The following is a 16,787-nucleotide window of genomic DNA, read 5'->3' on the forward strand; positions in this document are numbered from 1 at the left end:
CCCTCCCTCTGTACTGCCTTGGAATTGGGCCAACAGCATGTAAGATATGACTGTAAGTTTGTAGAACATAAGGCCTATTAATCTCGACTTCTATTCTGTCGGGTCTAATTGATAGCACTGCAATAGGTCGTATTCAACCTAATTTTCAGATACAGCAGAAAAACAATCTTTTTTTTTTCCCTGGACATTTGCAATTGAAACAAAATGGAAGGCATGTAGCATTTCCAGCATTCTCAGAGAGGATGTAACACACTCAATGATAGAAACTTGCTGTAAAAATGTGAAATCTACCCCTCAAAGAGAGAATCTTCTTCTCTCCTTTTCTTTCCCCATCTCTCTCTCTTCTCTCTTTTTCTCCTCTCCCTTTCTCACTCCCCTCTTCCTCCAGCTCTCTTTCATCTCCTCTGTCTCGCCCCCCTCAGAGGGAGAATCTACTTCTCTCTTTTTCCTTTCTCTCTCTCTCCCCTTCCCTCTTCCCCTTATCGCTTTGTGTTTCTCTTGCAAGTCCTAAAGCATATGAGGGGAGAGTAGACAATTTGTTAAAATTAGGTTGCTTTATGATCTATAATCTGCCTGTAGTCATCAAAGATGACAGAGTAGCGGGCTGCACTGATCCACCAGCAAACTGGGTCATGGACATGCAGACTCGTACTGGGCTGACATCATAATGGTACCAGTGTTGAGGGGGGGGGGGGGGGGGGAGGGGCTGCAAAGGATCATGGGAGTGTTGCTGATAAGCTCTTGAAGAGTTCCAGTGAAGTCAATGGATTGGTTCAACTCACTCACACTTTCTTTTTGGCTTTTTCTTTCGTTCGCTGCACAGCATAGTGAGCACAGCAGCATCTTTAAATCCCAAACTTTTCACATCAAAATCATCATGATCCGGAAGCCTTGCCTTCAGAGTTCACAATAGCAGCCACCAGCCCAGGTACTGCCAATGCCATTTTCCAATATTTTATATAACCAGGTCAATGGATCTTGTGGCATTTGATGGATTAAATTAACCATCTTTAAAGAAGTAAAGCCATAGCTCAGCCCAATATAAAGGGAGCACGAGGCGACCTATTCAGTGCTTTAGTATTCTATAAAATATAGAAGTAATTAATTGATTTTTCACTCAATGAATCTGGATTATCTGTCCCTTGGAAACAGAAAGAGAACAATGAGGTGAATTTATTTAGAATCTTTATAAAGCTCTGCAAATGAAATAGTGCCATTTAGTCAAGCTTACTTCTTCAACACAATTGTAAGATATTTCAATTGATGGACCATCAATTAATTTCAAATCAATAAAATCAAAAGACAATATTTTATTCAGTGCCAGCCAGCATTAGCCATACATTTTAACCTTCCTGTTCAGCAAATGAACAGACAACACTTAGATGACCCTCCTTGACTAGAATGGGGTGATTAAAACCTCAAGCTAACAATTCAAAGGTTCCCTGAATGTCAAAAGAGACACAGCAGAATATGATCCAAAAAGGGATTCCACATGACAAATGGAAGTTTGGAAATATTGGAGAGTATCAGGGAGCATCAAAGAAGAAGTGTAAATTAAAATCAGAGGTAAATAACCTAAACAGGAAACTGTTAGTCACCAGCATAGAGGCAAATCCAAAAGTGTTTGAGGTACATACAAGTCGATAACACAGTGCTTACTAAGGACAATTAATGAAAATATGCATATAGATCACGAAGAATTTACATGTTATTACCAAGGAGGACAATACTTCCAAAACAACAGCAGAGGAGGGGATAGATAATATTGATACGTAAGTATGGAGAAGAACGACACACAAACCAAAGCCTTGGAATCGAGACTGGTTTATTGCTCTGGCCGTTGCACTTATGTGGGCCCCAGGCGCTGACGTCAGCACCCTGCGTCATCAGAGTGCCAGTCTGGGATTGGCTGGCATTCCTGCTATATTTCCCCATCTTCCTGCCATGCGGGAGACCACCTGAGATGACGACCAGTGTCAACCAACCCAGGTCCAGTGGTTGCCGCATTCATCAGCCATGTTGTGGGCCAGCCTGTGTTGCCGAGCGTGGGCCACTACAAGATTGCCCCACTCCCCCCGAGAACCAATGATCAGGCCATTGTCCATTTACTTGGGTGGTCTGCCCCTGCATCATAGGGGAGGAGTGGAGACTGGCTCATTAAAATTCAGATATGCTGGTTTCAGGCGGTTGACAGTAAAAGTCTCCTCCTTACTACCATTGTCCCTGATGACCCTATAGAGCACCTTGTAGGGTTGTTGCAGAGGCAACCAGTGTGTGCCCCTTCGCACAAACACATACTGACAAGTCTTTAAGTCCTTGGGGATGTTATGTTTGGGCTGGCTGTGTAGTAGGGGTTGCTGAGGGACCAAGGGCCCTAGTTTTCACTGCCATAGGATCTTCTGTGTGTTTATCGGGGTGAGGAACGCCCCCAGAATGGTTAAGGGTGCGCTGTAGACCATCTCTGCTACTGAGGCAGTGTCCAGACTGAATTGGCACTTCGCAGGATTCATCATCAGCTTGAACTCACTCAGTCAGGTGCAGAGTTGTCTCAGGTGGGCTCTATGGTTTTTGCAGCTGTGGCTAGCGATAAGGATATCGTCCAAATAGATGAATGCAAATAGGAGGTCCTGGCCCACTGCGTTCATCAGCCTCTGGAAAATTTGGGCCATGTTCTTTGGACCGAATGGCATGTGGAGAAATTCAAACAAGCCAAAGGGTGTTATAATTGCAATCCTGGGGACATCCTTGGATGAATTTGAATTTGGTGGTACTCCTGGATGAGGTCCACCTTGGAAAACACCCATGCTCCTTTCAAGTTGGCAGTAAAGTCTTGGATATGGGACATGGGATGTCTGTCGAGCATGGTAGCCTCATTGAGTCAGTGGTATTCACCACATGGCCTCCAACCCCCTGCTGTTTTTGGCACCATGTGGAGGGGGGAGGCTTAGGGACTGTCAGAGTGCCGCATAATACCTAGCTCCTCCATTAAACTCCTCCTTCGCTAGGCTGAGCTTCTCAGGAGGGAGTCGGCATGCACTGGCATAGAGTGGAGTGCTTTCGGTCAAAATGTGGTGTCTTATCCTGTGCTTTGGCTTGGCTTGTGGTTCCACCATGGAGGAGAACTCCACCAGGATGTGGGAAAATTCATTGTCCAAGTGTGTTATAGAGTCCAGGTAGGGGGCAGGTAGTTTGGTTTCCCCCTAGAAGCAGAGTCTGAATATTTCTGGCATGCATCAAACACTGTCCCTTGAGGTCGACAAGCAAGCAGTAGGCACGAAAGAAGTTGGCCCCCAGGATCAGTTGCGTCACTGCATTGAGGGTGAAGGTCCTTGTAAAGTGGCTGTTGCCGAGCCAAAGGGGAATAGTCTGGGTACCAAAAGTCCAAATGGAGGAGCTATTGGCTTCCCTCAGTGCTGGGCCCATTGCGGGTGTCTGGACCTACATGGGGTAGTATGCTTATCTTGGCACTAGTGTTGACCAGGAAATGCCGACCCAACAAGGAATCCCAGGCATAGAGGAGGCTATCACCATAGCCATCAATAACAGTTGGCCAGGGCATTTCCCGGAAACCAACAGGTTGGGCGGCATTGACAGGCATCCACATCCCATCAGAGATGATAGTAGCATAACTGTCCCAGGGTATTACCTTTCCTCCGCTAGCCTTAATCTCACAGTGGTTTTGCTGATGTGTTCTACTACAGTGCTGGTGTCCTTCTTCACTCTCCAGAGATATCCTCCTGGGCTGTGACCCTCTGAGGGTCGCTGAAGTCCTTGTCTGTGATGAAGCTTCGGATGTCCTTGGGCAGCTGCTCCAGAGAGATCTGCTCAAAGAGCAGGCAAGGTTTGAGGCCCCCAGTTAAAGCGAGCATCTCGATCATTAGGGTGATGGGTCCCTGTCCCCGCAATAAGTCCATATGCACCAAATGGCTGGTGTGCTCACGCCGGGAAAACCCAAAAGTGCTGGTTAAAAGCTCTTTGAAGGCTACGTATATGCCTTGCTCCGGAGGCTGCCGTCAGAAATCTTCAGCTCTTGCCACTGTGTCTTTATGAGGGTGCTCATGACGTAGATGTAGCGGGTGTCATCAGTGGCGATGTGTCAAAACTGGAACTGAGCTTCAGCCTTCTTGAACCACATGTGTGGCTGTGACACCCTCAACATTGGGAGCCTGATTGAGGCTGCATGGATGGTCACTGGCTCCGCTTGATCACTAACCTTTGGGTCCAACTACCGGTTGGACCATTCGGGGTCACAAATTTAATGTTCACGCTATGCAAGCATAGAGAAGAATGACACACACACCAAAGCCTTGGAATCGAGACTGGTTTATGCTTCGGCCATCACACTTATATGGGTCCAGGCCCTGACGTCAGGGCCACGCGTTATTGGAGCGGCGCTGGCTCTCACCACAGTTCCCCATCTTCCGGTCATGTGGGAGGTCACCTGGGATGATAGCCGGTGTCATACCCCCCCCAGGTCCGCACGGTCACTGTGTTCTTCGGCCATTTTGTGGGTTGGTCTGGATCTCCGTGCATGGGCCACTACGATATACTAGTTTTGCTATTAAAAAATGTTGGCTGAACTTAAAATGTAAAGTGAGTTCAGGACCAGACTGATGCATTCTCGGACATTGAGGGAAGTGTGGGAGGATATCACAAGAGAAGCCATCATAATCCTTCAGTGCTCTTTGGATAGGGAGGTAGTCCAAAGAATTGGAGATTGGCAAGTATCTTTTTTCAAAAGAGGAGAGAGATAAGCTCAGCAGCTACAGGCCAGCAACTACTAGACAGACAGTTTAACCTCTGTGGTTGGAAAGATATTGGACCTGAAGTTTTAGTCCCAGTCACTTGAAGGTAGATAGATTAATTAAGGCAAACCAACTCTGGTTCATGAAGGGCAAATCACGCTTAACAAATTTTATAGATTTTCTTTTGTGTGAAGTAAAAGATAGGGTTGATGAGAGCCATCTAATAAATATAGTGTACATGGGTGTTACATGATCAAACCAGCAACCACAAAGAAGGCATATCATACAGGGGTAAAGTTGAACAATTACTTTATTAACAAAAAATTCACTTTCAAACTTAAATTCAAAATCCCCCCTTTTATAACAATGCCCACTTGTTACTGTGCAAATTTCAATAACAGTGTAAAACTAATAAATTCCCCTGCCTAAATATTAGATATGTAATTAAATTCTAAGTTATATTTTCAACCAGCCCACAGAAAAATGTAGACACAAAACAAACACAAAACACACAAAACTTTGATCTCAACTTAAGCAAAGATCATAAACAAAATTCAGTTTGTTTGGTAAACTGAAGGCCCAAAAATCTTTGAGAGAGAGAGAGAGAGAGCACAAAATTTGAAGTTATCTTGTGTTGCTTGCAGAGTGAGGAACAACTGGCCTGGTCTGGATCCTTCTGGCTGCCTTCGGAAAGTTCATCCTTTTTGAAATCCCAACATTCTAAACTCTCCTCCAGACCATGACTCATGCTCTGGGCCTCTTTCCACTCCACAGCACCACCCAGAGGTGGTTTATCGTCCAAGTCCAGATTTTTTTTTCATTTTCTGCACATGCTCAACAGTTTCCCACTCTCTCAACAGTTCACCTTCACCTTGGCTCTCTAAGGCAAACAGTCACTTTTTAACAATGGGTTCCTCATATATGACACCTTAAGCTATGAGTATAACCAAGGTTGAAACATGACATCAAAGGAACATTGATAAAATAGACTTGAATTTGGCAAAGCAGCCATCAACAGAGTCCTGGTAATGATAATGGTGGTTTGGGCAGCATAAGGTGAATAGTAGTGCTTCCTGGTGATGGAATACATTTACAACCTTGACACGGAGTACTCATCAGAATACAAATTTGCTGATGTAAACTGAAATGAGAATAGTGAAGTAAACTGTATTATGCAATTTTCCCCTTTATCTACATAATTATTGCTTGTACCTACATTACCATTTCTGGGAAAATGAGACAAATTATTTCTTTTGCACACCATGACATTTCATCATGTTTCAGAAGATTAATTTATTAATCTTTTATTGACCCGATGTAGAGTGCGTCGAAAGAATCAAAGGCTTGTTGATCCAAACCAAGGCTTTTATTAACTAGAAGACTGGGGCATATCACATGTAGGTCGACCAGTCCAGAATGACCTGGTCTGGCTAGGAGCAACCCTTTAACACTTGCCAGTAAGTGTGGCTACGCTCTCAGCCAATCACAGTCATTTTACACTCATGCTCTGGGCCTCTTTCCACTCCACAGCACCACCCAAAGGTGGTTTATCGTCCAAGTCCAGAATTTTTTTTCATTTTCTGCACATGCTCAACAGTCTGGAAAGCGGTTATATACACATTGGTGATAGAATCTGTACTATCACATTCACCCTTTCTTTGAGAACTGACCCCGGCGTGGATGGAGGGCTGTAAAAAAAAAGAAAAAAAGAGCCCAGTGGAGGTTCTGGCCCTTGCAGGCCCAGACTCCCATGGTACCAGGATTGGGATGGCTGGAATCGTGTCGCCGGCAGGCTCATTGGGTGCGGCGTCCACTGCTTCACTCAATTCCCCAATGGCATTATTGACAGTCTGTCCTGAGCTGGTGGGGTGGTGTTGGTCCTTCTGTTCGAGCACATGACCTGGGGGAGAAGGATATGGGGGAGGTTGAGTTGGAAGCACTGCTGGTCCTGATCCAGCTTACTGAGACTGTGTCCTCCAGCCCGTCCAGATACTCAATGTAGGCATAATACGGGTTCGCATGGAGCAGAATCACTTGGTCAACCAAGGGGTTATTCTTTGATTACCGGATGTGGCGTCGCAGAAGGACTGGCTCGGGAACCGTGAGCCACACCAGAATGTTTTTTTCCGATTTGGATTTCCTCGAGAAAGAGAACATCCTTTCATGGGGGGTGGCATTAGTCGTGGTGCATATGAGGGAGCAGATAGAGTGTAGGGCACTAGTGAGCATGTCCTGCCAGCAAGAGGTGGAGAGACCTTTGGACCAGAGGGCAAGGGTAACCGCTTTCCAGACGGTGGCATTCTCTCTTTCGACCTGCCCATTACCACATGGGTTATAGTTGGTGGTCCTGCTTGAAGCAATACCATGCTTCAGAAGGTACTGCCGCAGCTCTGCGCTCATAAATGAGGACCCCCCCAGTCACTGTGGATGCAACTGGGGTACCTGAAGATGGCAAAGATGCTGTGCAGGACCTCTATTACTGAGGAGGCGGTCATGTCTGTGCAAGGCGCAGTGAACGGGAAGCGGGAGTACTCGTCGATGGCTGTAAGGATGTTGATATTATGGTCGGTCGACAGTAGGGGCCCCTTGAAGTCCATGCTGAGATGCTCAAATGGGCGGGTGGCTTTTATGACGTGGGTGTTCTCCGGATGGAAATGGTAGGGCAGGTTGCGAGCTTTGACAAATAGCGCGAACCTAGTGACCCCTGGATGACAGAGCTCCTCGTGGAGTCTCTGCAGCCTGTCCATTTGTATGTTGGCGCAAGTCCCCCTGGAGAGTGCATCTGGTGGGTCATTGAATTTATCAGGCTGATACAGTATGTCATAATTAAAGGTGGAGAGTTCGATTCTCCACCTGGCAATTTTGTCATTCTTGATCTTAATCTAAACATGAAGGACACCGCACATTGGTCAGTCAGCAGTGTAAAGCACCTGCCAGTGAGGTAGTGTCTCCAATGATAAACTGCTTCGATTATGGCCTGGGCCTCCTTCTTGACAGAGGAGAGTCGACTCTCAGGACTCTGGAGAAGAAGGCTACCAGCCGGCCGGCTTGGCTCAAAGTGGCTGCCAGTGTAAAGTCGGACGCATCGCTCTCGACCTGGAATGGGATGGACTCATCGATGGCATGCAGCGTTGCAGCGGCGATGTCCAATTTGATGCGGTCAAAGGCTGCTCTGGCTTCGGTTGACAGGGGGAAGAATGTGGTCTTGATGAGTGGCCGTGCCTTGTCGGCATAGTGTGGAAACCATTGGGCATAGTTGGAGTAAAAGCCCAGGCAGCATCTGAGTGCCTTCTGGGTGTGTGGAGGGGGGGGGGGGGAAGTCCATGAGGGGACGCATGAAGTCAGGGTCTGGCATTACCACCCCGTTCTCCACCACGCAACCTAGAATTGCAAGCTGAGTGGTCCGGAAGACACACTTGTCGAAATTGTAGGTCAAGTTCAACTGAATTGCAGTCTGAAAATATTTCTCAAGGTTGGTATCATGATCGTAGCCACAGATGGTGACATTGTCCAGATATGGGAAAGTAGATGTTAGCCCGTTCTGGTCCACCATCCAGTCCATTTCCTGCTGGAAGACCGTGACACCATTCATGACCCCAAAGGGTACCCTGAGGAATTGATACAGCCGCCCATTCACTTCGAAGCCCGTGAAAGGTCGGTCTTCTCAGCGGATCATGAACTGGTGGTAGGCCGAATGTAAGTCAATGGTGGAGAACCCAGGGTATTAGGTGATCTGATTCACCACATCCGTGATCCATGGAAGGGGGTACGCATCCAGAAGCATGAAGTGGTTGATTGTCTGGCTGTAATCAACCACCATCCGTGGCTTCTCCCTGTTTTTAACAACCACCATCTGGGCCCTCCAGGGTCTCGAGCTAGGTTCAATAATGCCCTCGTCCAGCAGTCTACGTACCTCACTTGTGATAAATTTCCTGTCTTCATAACTATATTGCCAGCTTTTGGTGGCCACAGGCTTCCAGCCAGGGGTGAGGTTTGCGAAGAGCACTGGCAGAGCAACTTGGAGGGTGGAGCAGCTACAGGTGAGGCCCCGGGGTGTAGGGACAGGTGGCTCGGGCTGCCACTGGTAGGAGGCTTCCGGGATGGAGTGGTTACAGACAGAGTGTGGAGCAGGAGGCCCCCCAAAATGCTTGGAAATGGTTCAGAATTGGCACTGAAAATCAAGACCCAGCAATACAGGGGCGTACAGTTGGGGAAGGACTAATGGTTTGAAGTCTGTGAACGTGATGTCCTGGACTTTCAGGGTCACCACACAATACCCCTTTATCCCGGTCGAGTGCAATCTGATCGCCAATGAAATCCTCTGAGCCAGTCCACAGCAGTGGGCCAGGTCTGGGCGGATAAAACTGTCAGTTGACCCCAAGTCAAATAAGCAATTGGTATGGTGTCCATGCACTTTAATCAGTTCCATTGCTTTTGAATTCAAAGGGTTGCTCCTAGCCAGACCAGGTCATTCTGGACTGGTCGACCTACATGTGATATGCTCCAGTCTTCTAATTAATAAAATTGTAGAGCGCGTCGAAAGAATCAAACCAACCGCCACACTCCCATTCAAACATATCTTCCTCAGAGCTCTCATCCAATGAGAGCAAGGACTCCACCGTGCAGCAGCGCCTGATGTCACGGGGCAGACACCAAGCGGAAAAGGTACAACCCACCCTCGCTGCAATGTCTTTGGCCTGCTTCACCCTCCCTCATGAAGCAACGTCTGACCAGGCCCCAGCCCCTCCTATGCTCTCAGCCAATCAGTTATCCTACGTTACAATCTATACATATACACATTAGTGATAGAATCTGTACTATCACACCCGACACTTCCTTCAACAATATTTTTTTAAATTTTTCATATCCTTGTAAGCTTTTATTTAATTTAGAGATAAATTGCATGTTATTTGATCTTGCTAGATGAATTATAATTATTGGGGGAAAAATAGATGATTTACACATAGATTTGATGGAACTTGTTGTCATTATATATCTTTTTCAAGCTGCAGGATTATTTGAGTCAACTTCTCATTATTTTTCTTATGCTTATAAATTAGAAGGAACTAATTTGGCCCATTGATGTGAGAGTAGCTCCAGAATGATCCTATCAACCCCATTCACCTATTCATAATCTATTCTCTCACACATAATTCAAAGACAAAATCTACCTTTGAGATGAGCGCGAGTGAGTAATTTTCTAATGAAGATTTCCATTAAGATTGCAAATTGCTTTGCTGGAATGTCATCTTCAGCTGCTTGGCTTTTCAGAGCAAAGGGTGTACATTTAGCAGTTATAATGTCAATGGCGTGAATGCATGACTGCCTGAGATATTTGATATCATTAAAATATGATTGGCTCCCATACTCAATTTTCTTATTAAAGTTAAAGGAAGTCATAGTCAGGAAATAGCAATGCAACATTACACCTGCCAACAATGGACAACCTTTGTGGAAACCAATTTTTGTAGAAGACAAATTAATTTTAGGAAATAAGTGAAGATGGAATACAGGTTAAGTTGCTGTAGCAATATAGTAACCATAGTGAAAATGAGTGAAATGAAAGATTTTTAAAAATCAGATCAAATAAAGGTGTTTTCAACCTGTTTTATTTTTTTTTAAAAACCTCATTCATCTCCTTAAATATACATGCTTGAAACAGAAAACTCTTGACTTTGTTCAGACGAATGAGTTTCCTAAAACCAGAAGTAGAATCAAGCCATTCTGTCACAGATTCCTTCCCCATAGTTCATGTTCATGGCTGACCTTCTACCTCTGCTCCACCTTCCTATGTGAAACCACTCGAGTCCCTAAGAGCCAAAGATATCCAAAATATTGAAAATCATGTGGGGTTTCATAGGTCCTGTCAACACACAGCCTTAAAAAAATTAAATTTCCCTCCATTTCAGAAAAATCAATCCTATTCCGTCCTTGTAAATCTCAGTAATTTTCTATAATTTATTCTGATGGGACTGCAGGTGTCACTTCTTCCCAGCTTCTAATATTTCTCAATCTCAAAACATGTCATCTTCCAAGAGAGAATAAAGCCTTGATATTCCAAATAAATCAAATAAATCAAACTTCGTAATTGCAGCTGTAAATAACTTTAATTTGTTGTTGATAAAAGCGAATAAACATTTTCATAGGTTTGCATTTCATAAAACAAAGCATATTGTAAATGATAATGATTCTCAACTTCAAACAAATATAAATGAATTAAAATGATAATAAATGAGAGCTCATGTCTCATCCATGGTCATTCCAAGAATGAGAAGAGAACTCCTGGTCCGCTCGGATATTACGACATATGATGTCATAGTAATTATGGTAACTCTACAAAAACAATTAATCCTTAAAAGAAAAGTCCTAAAACAACCATAAACCATGTAGAGGTTTTAACTTCTACATTCTGCCCCCTAATTATTATAATATACATTAATGATTAATGCATAATAATTACTATTATAGATACAAAAGTAAATATGGTAAATATAAAATTAAAAATCAAAACTTTCCACTTCTTGTCAAAGAATGATTTTAATAATAGGTTAATTTAAGTAACCAATCTTTGTTTTAATCCGCACTTGCCGAACTAAACCTTTTTTGTCCGGAACTGTATCCACGATTCTTCCCAACAACCAAGAATTTCTTGGTTCAGAATCGTCCATGATAATTACAATGTCTCTGCATACAAAAATACATTTAGTTTTACCATTTTTGTCTTTCTTGTAATAATGGAAAATATTCTTTAATTCATCTTTCCAAAATAAATCCGCAATAAACTGCACGTCTCAATCTGCATCTTGCTTAGATATATTTCTGAAATTGACCCGGAGGCATTAAAGGTTTAGATTTAAGAAGTAAGAGATGATTCAGTGTATGTGCCTCAATGTCATTCAAATCGATAGAAACTTTAGTTATTGAATGACTATTTAAAATAGCTTCAATCTCAGACAATGCTATCTGCAGATTGTCATCAATCAGCATTTGATTATTCAAAATGGATTAAAGAATTTTCTTTATTGATCTAATCATTCTTTCCCACACACCACCATGATGTGATCCTGTAGGTGGGTTAAATATACAATTAATTTTCTTTTGATATAATGAATCATGAATTTGATGTTGATTCCAATTATGAATTGGTTTAGCTAACTCTAGTTGAGCTCCTGTAAAATTAGATCCATTATCAGAATGTAATTCCTTCACTTGACCACATCTGGTAATAAAACATCAAAGAACATTGATAAAAGAGTCTGTATCAAGCAATGACACTACTTCATTATGAATTGCTCTTGTAGTCAAACAAGTAAAAATAGCTTCATATCGCTTTTCAAAACTTCTTCCTCGTTTTACATGGAAAGGACCAAAATAATCAACTCCCATGTATGTAAATTGGGATTCATCAGATGATGTCTTGTGGTTAATCTACCATTTGCACATGGACAAATAACACATTTTAGTATAATTCCTGATCAATGATGAAGCACCAAATACCCAATATTTCTGGTGCAATTCTGATAATATGTGATTATAATCACCATAACCTGTTTCCTCATGTACTTGTCAAATAATCAATTCAGAAATATGAAATTCTTTAGCTAATATATATCGATGTTTCACTTCTGGCATTATTGCTTTTTCCAATATTCCTCCTACTCTCAATACATATTTACAAGAATAGGATTTAACTTTAACATGACTTGCCTTTGCAACATTCAGATTTTTATTTAATTTTGATATTTCATTAACAAATGCTTTGCTTTGACAAAAACAAATTAACTCTAATTCAGCATTCTCCAATTCATCAACTGTCAGAAAATAGCTTATTTGGGACTTCAAATTTTCTTTCTTGATGCGATGTAGAAACATAATCTGAGAATCCATGCTACTGCCTTTTTCAAATGAAACCACAATGAATAATAACAAATTAATTGAATAATCTGATCGTCTTCATTAGATATTTGAATTGTATTTACATTAGTTTTTTGGATTTCTGGATCCTCCATAGAAATTTCCTTTAACTCTTCTAGATTTTGAGGCCAATCCTCTTGAGATTGTGAACGAAATTGAGGACCAAACATCCAGGTGTTGGCTCTTTTTAGAAATGATTGAACTTTTGATCCTTGTGAAGCAATGTCAGATGGATTATCCACTTAAAAAAAAATCTCCATTGATTAACATGCAAAACCTCGATCTCATTAATTCTGTTAGTTACAAAGTACGAAACCTCATGGTTTTGTTAGTAATGCGTTTAAGCACTGATCTACTATCAGACCAAAATATAGCATCTGCTAACTCTATTTGTAATTTTCTTCTTAACACAGTGTCCATTTTGCTCGCCATAGTAGCGGCAGCCAATTCCATTTGAGGTATGGTAATTAGCTTTAATAGAGCCACTCTGGCTTTTCCCAATATAATTCTACAATGTATTAGCTCTTGGTTATTTTGCAGTAGTAAATAACCTTCGCTTGCATCAACAAAATGGAGTAACTGAGCATATGTGACAATTCCAAAGTCTGTTGATTTAAAACATTAGTCAATTTCAAAATTTTCTAATATTTTAAGACTTTCAATCCAATTCATCCAATCTTGTGTAATGGAATTTGGCATAGCTTCATCCCATCCACATTTTCTTCTGCATAATACTTGCAGAATTTTCTTGCCTATTAATAATTCTGGTGCCAATATCCCCAAAGGATCATATATTGAGCCTACGATTGAAAGAATACCTCTTCTTGTTAAAGGCCATTCCTTCAAAATAATTTTGAATTTGAAAACATCAGATTGAACACACCATTGCATTACCAGAATTCTTTTGACAGGTAGACGTCACAATCAAAGTCAAGGTGTTTTATCTCCTTTGCTCTTTCTGCCTCAGGAATAACAGCCAACACATCTCAACTGTAGCTAATCCATTTCATAAGGAAGACACCTCCTTTATTACAGATCTCTTTTAACTCATGATAAAGATTTATTGCTTCTTTTTCTGAAACTACTGAAGTAAGACAATCATCAACATAGAAATTATTTCTGATGATGTTTATAGTTTAAGAACTAAATTTCTCTTCAACACATTTCCTGTGAGCAAAATTTGCACAACTCGGTAATTCAATTACTCCAAATAAATGAGCTGTCATTCTATATTTAATCATATCTTTACTGAAATTGCAATTAGGCCACCATAATAATCACAGAAAATCATGATCTTCTAATGGTACTGTGACAGAATATATAAAAATATTTTTCAAAGATAAATTGGGAGAAGTTAGAGTAGACTACATTCACACACTTTAAAACAGATCTTATTTGAAATACTGAAGAATTCATATCCACAGTGACTTTGCAGAAATTGTGAAGAGTGCCTATCACAAGTAGGTAATAATTGAACTGACATTGGGGAATAATGGACTATTGTCTTTAAATCAATGGCAAGAGACATGTTATCTGCTGATATCTTTTTGCAAGGCTTTCGACAACAGTGCTCAGAGGTCACTGATGGGTTCTTGTTTACCTGAAAACAACAAATGAACCAGAAGGCTGACTCCTATTGTTTGCTGGAGAAGGTCATGTTGTTTTGCAAGCAGAGAGATCTGTAATAGGCTGTGTCAAGCTGTTGGAACTGAAACAGAAGCTCCAGAGTGAAGGATGGCTAAAAGTACTGTCTGTCTGGTATTTCACTTGGAATAAGGGAAACAGAAAACTTGAAAGAAAGAGGTTATCATCTGGAGAACCCTGATGGGGCAAATATCAGCAGCAAGATGGTTTGGCATAAAAATAAACCAAAAAAGGTGACTCAACCGTGGATAACAAGGGAAATTAGAGACAGCATTAGGTCCAAAGAGAGAGCATATCAATTGGCCAAAAAAAGTAGCACAGCCGAAGACTGGGAGCAGTTCAAGATGCACCAAAGAAGGACAAAGGGATTAATCAAGAGAGCAAAAATAAATTACAAAAGTAAGCTTGCGGCAAATATAAAAACCGACTACAAAAGCTTTTATAAATATGTCAAGAGGAAAAGATTGGTGAAATCCAGAGTAGGTCCCTTGCAGTCAGAATCAAGGGAATATATAATGGGAATAAGGAAATGGCAGACCAATTAAATTCTTACTTTAGTTCTGTTTTTACAAGAGAGGATACAAATAACCTCTCAAGGATGATGGGAAACATAGAGACTACATAATGTTACCCCACTATTTAAAAAGGGGGTAGAGAAAAAGCGGGGAATTATAGGCCGGTGAGCCTTACATCAGTAGTGGGCAAAATGATGGAATCCATTATTAAGGATGTAATAGCGGAGCATATGACTAGCAGAGAAGGGATCGGACGGAGTCAACATGGATTTACAAAAGGTAAATCGTGCTTGACAAATCTATTGAAATTCTTTGAGATGGTGACAGGTAAAATAGATGGGGGAGAGCCAGTGGATGTGGTGTACCTGGACTTCCAAAAGGCCTTCGATGAGGTCCCGCATAAATGGCTGGCTTACAAAATCAAGGCTCATGGGATTGGGGGCAAAGTATTGATGTGGATTCAGAACTGGCTGGCAGGTAGAAGACAGAGAGTTGGGATAAATGGCTCATTTTCTGAGTGGCAGGTGGTGACCAGTGGGGTGCCAGAGGGATCTGTACTGGGACCCCAGCTGTTCACAATTTACATTAATGATCTGGATGAAGGGATTGGATGTAATATCTCCAAATTTGCAGATGACACTAAGCTAGGAGGGGTTGTGTACACAGAAGAGGGGGTCAGGAAGCTCCAGTGTGATTTGGATAAATTGAGGGACTGGGCAGATACATGGCAAATGCACTACAATGTGGATAAATGTGAGGTTATCCACTTTGGTAATACAAACCCAAGGGCAGATTACTATTTGAATGGCAATAGATTAAGAGATGGGGAAGTGCAGAGAGACCTAGGGGTACTTGTACACCAGTCTCTGAAGGCGAGCATGCAGCTACAACAGGTGGTTAAAAAGGCAAATGGTATGTTGGCCTTCATATCAAGAGGGTTTGAGTATAGGAACAAGGATAACTTACTGCAGCTGTACAGGGCCTTGATGAGACCCCACCTGGAGTATTGTGTGCAGTTTTGGTCACCTGATCTAAGGAAGGATGTTCTTGCAGTGGAGGGAGTGCAGAGGCGATTCACCAGGCTGATACCTGGAATGGCAGGAATGACTTATGAGGAGAGATTGCGCAAATTGGGATTGTACTCGCTGGAGTTTAGAAGATTGAGAGGGGATCTCATAGAGACATATAAAATTCTGGCAGGACTGGACAGAGTGGATGCAGATGGGATGTTTCCAATGACGGGAAAATCCAGAACCCGGGGCCATGGTTTGAGGATAATAGGCAAACCATTTAGTACTGAGATGAGGAGGAATTTCTTTACCCAGAGGGTGGTGAATCTGTGGAATTCATTGCCACAGAGGGCAGTAGAGGCAGGTTCATTAAATATATTTAAGAGGGAATTAGATATATTTCTTCAGTATAAGGGTATTAAAGGTTACGGAGAGAAGGCGGGGACGGGGTACTGAACTTTATGATCAGCCATGATCTCGTTGAATGGCGGAGCAGGCTCGAAGGGTCATATGACCTAATCCTGCTCCTATCTTCTATGTTTCTATGTTTCTAAGACACTGAGGTGACTGAGGGAAGTACCTCAGTTGTGGCAATCCTGGGACAACACATCTCTCTCTACAAAACCTACAAGAACCTTCCTGAGCAGTAAACATTTACCTTTCAAGCACCAAAGCCTGGTGAACTTTATACATGTTAAATTCTGTGCACAGTATAAGAATTGCCTGCAACCAGTGAACATGAAAGAATGAGAAGTGAAATTGGACTGTGAACCAAAGAACTTTTCTAAATTTACACACACATTACATACACGTGCACTTAAAATTAGAAGGGGGTTAAGTCAATTAAAAATAGAGTTAAGTTAAAGTTTGATTCTGTTTTCATGTTTAAAGATAATTAAAAGCAACTTTTGTTTAAGTAACCATTTGACAGAGTGAATATCTATTGCTGCCGGGTTTTG

At 42.2% G+C, this 16,787-nt stretch overlaps 1 long non-coding RNA gene across 1 annotated transcript in view; it reads left to right on the top strand.

The window, feature by feature from the left end:
* Window positions 1-724: 724 nt before the first annotated feature.
* The window catches only part of LOC138756131 (uncharacterized), a 39,444-nt gene continuing 23,381 nt past the window's right edge, over window positions 725-16,787 (top strand). The window contains exon 1 of the long non-coding RNA XR_011352782.1: window positions 725-928. This is a non-coding gene — a long non-coding RNA (uncharacterized lncRNA). The remainder of the gene's footprint in view (window positions 929-16,787) is intronic.

The sequence above is a fragment of the Narcine bancroftii genome, chromosome 3, assembly GCF_036971445.1.
Source record: "Narcine bancroftii isolate sNarBan1 chromosome 3, sNarBan1.hap1, whole genome shotgun sequence".
Lineage (NCBI taxonomy): Eukaryota > Metazoa > Chordata > Chondrichthyes > Torpediniformes > Narcinidae > Narcine > Narcine bancroftii.